This window comes from Pan troglodytes, chromosome X, assembly GCF_028858775.2.
Source record: "Pan troglodytes isolate AG18354 chromosome X, NHGRI_mPanTro3-v2.0_pri, whole genome shotgun sequence".
Classification (NCBI taxonomy): Eukaryota; Metazoa; Chordata; class Mammalia; order Primates; family Hominidae; genus Pan; species Pan troglodytes.
The window spans coordinates 120,339,779-120,342,632 of record NC_072421.2 but is presented as its reverse complement, the minus strand read 5'-3'; the positions used below and the strand labels follow the sequence as shown (position 1 = coordinate 120,342,632).

General features: G+C 36.4%; 1 non-coding gene across 1 annotated transcript; it reads right to left on the bottom strand.

The window, feature by feature from the left end:
* Positions 1–1,376: 1,376 nt before the first annotated feature.
* On the bottom strand, positions 1,377–1,596 carry LOC112207265 (small nucleolar RNA U3). The gene has a single exon (XR_002941705.1). It is a non-coding gene; the product is annotated as a small nucleolar RNA U3 (small nucleolar RNA).
* Positions 1,597–2,854: the final 1,258 nt, after the last annotated feature.

Genomic DNA, 2,854 nt, shown 5'->3' with positions numbered 1-2,854 from the left:
TAACAAGCTCTCCAGGTGATCCTGTTGCACAACTGAGTCTGAGAACTGCTGCATAGAGCAGTTCTGCATGTTTTAGAAGTTCATATACATAAATAGAATCATATAATATGTCCCTTTTTGTGTCTGGCCTTTTTTCTCAGCAAAATATCTGAAATTTATTCACGTTGTTACATGTATTAAGTTGGTGCAAAGCTGATTATTGTGGTTTTTGCCATTACTTTGGCAAAAACTGCAATTACTTACTTTTGCACCAACCTAAATATCAGTAATTTTTTTTTTTTTTGAGACAGTCTCGCTCTGTCACCAAGCTGGAGTGCAGTGGCACATCTAGGCTCACTGCAACCTTGGACTCCCTGGTTCAAGCAATTCTCCTGCCTCAGCCCCCAGAGTAGCTGGGATTACAGGCACGCGCCACCATGCCCAGATAATTTTTGTCTTTTTTTTTTTGTTTTTTAGTAGACACGGGGTTTCACCATGTTGGCCAGGATAGTCTCGATCACCTGACCTTGTGATCCGCCCACCTTGGCCTCCCAAAGTGCTGGGATAACAGGTATGAGCCACTGCGCCCAGCCAATTCTTTCATTTTAAATTGCTGATTAGCAATCACTTGTATGAATATACAATGTTACCTCTTTGAGAGATCATCATGGAACTTTTGTTAAGGGAAGTATGTTTTCTTACTTTTTTATTTATAGCAAATAAAATTGTGGAATCACTAAATTAAGGCCCAAGTTATGCAAGAGAACAGATCATTATGTCATATAATTTCAGAAAGGCAATGCAGCCCTCACAACAAAATCTTTCTTACTTGCTTCCTAATGCCAGAAATTTATTTAATAGGGAGCCAAGAATTTATTCCATAATAAGCATTAATATTTAAAAGGCATGTGTGTATTACAAAAATAAAAAAAAATTATACTGAAGTGTTAATGACCTATCCTTTCTTGACAGTACAGTATGTATGCTATCACTTACTTATCCAAATCCTCAACTGACATTAATAATCAATCATGCTACTTTTATATTTTGATTTCCAATGGAATCTCAGGATTCCTCTCATCAAATTATCCCAGGCAGGAACTATCAATCCATCACAACTGACATACCATCTCTGGCTTAATTCCTCTGTGTGTGTGTGTGTGTGTGTGTGTGTGTGTGTGTGAGAGAGAGAGAGAGAGGAGAGAGAGACTTTGGTGCAACTTAGAACTAGACAGAGGGGATGTATGGATCAAGAAGAGAAGCAAAGTCACATTTTCTCCTGCAATTACATTTGAAAGCCTATGGGGTTTGGGTGGCCAGGATGCACTAAATTCCTTTCTTTTTCTTTTATTTTTTATTTTTATTTTTATTTTTTACTTTTAATAACATAAACAGGAGCCAGTTAGAATGCATCCTGTCCTCTTACTCTCTCAGTGAAAGAGAACAATCATCATCAATGGCAAATGGCAGTTGCAGTGAGGCAACACAATACTGCGGGCCAGCTTTATGCTCAGGAGAGAACGCTGCACCTCCTCCTCAAGGTTTCTGGTGCTCTACACATTCACATTAACTCCTCTAGTAATAAGCTATAAAAATTAACCCCGAAAGTATAGCCTTAGTAAATTATTAGTTAACTGAAGCTGTAAGAAATCAATGTAGTAACAACAAACAATGACAACAACAACTATTACTATTACTACTTTTACTGAGAGCTTTGTGTTGAATGGCAAGCAATTCACCTGAATTGTCTCATTTAATCCTCAAAACCCTTCCAGGCCAATATTATTCCCATATTAAATATTAAATATTAGATGGGTACCCAAATCCACATGAAAGAGCTGAGATCCAAATCCAGGTTATCTGATTTTATATCCCGAGTTCTTTGGAAACCACTACTCTTTACTGACACTGAGATAACTGGATTTCTTTAAGGCTACATAGAAGTCCTTCCCAACTCTTATTAAAGGTGTCTGAGTCCACTTTCCTGCCCTAATAAGAATATAGCGACCATCACTGAAGATCTTAAGGTTATCATTCTTACCATCAGTGGTAATATGATAGAATGATTAATATAATAAAACTGTCAGTGGCACAAGTGTAAGAAATTAGGTATAGGTGATTCATCTCCCCCATGGTGTCTTCTCCCCTCTTTAGTTCTAAATACCAAATGATTACAAAAACAGGCACACTCAGAGTTAAATTTTGAATTATGTATGAAACTAAACATATCAGTAAATAAATTTATCAAACATGTAACACATGTCTACTATGTACCATTTTTTAGACTTTAAAGCTCCAGGAGAGCAAAGACTCATCTTGTTCTCTTCGATATTCCCATCACCATACACCTGGTAAAATGTAGGTGCTCAACAAATATTTTTTGAATGGATGGAGGGATGAATGTATAAATGTATGCACAACTGCCATTATACTGAACTATGGCATAGGAGCTTGATGTCTAATGTTGGTAATTTGCCTAAAATGGTGGCGTTAGTACAGGGATCTTGTGCGATGGGTAAAAGTTTTATGTTTCTGCCTATTAGACATCTGGAACTACTGTGAACAATATGTAAGGAATAAACAAAATTTTGTCTTCTATGTGCGTCTGATAGTTTCCCCCGATAACTTAATGGTTAAGGCTTTATTTTCAACAGAGAGAAGCTTGCTTCCTTTTTTAAAAAAGTTGAATATATTGACATTGACAGGAGAATATAAATACTGTGTCCATTGTGATTTTTACATTGGATGCTACATTTTTAAAAATGCAAAATAACAAAAGGAGAAATGGAATTCCCGACCCTCCATTGCATAGTTAAAATGTATTACATGGTAAGGTAGTCTTTTTCAAAAATAAATCAGCGTTGGTTCAGTATTG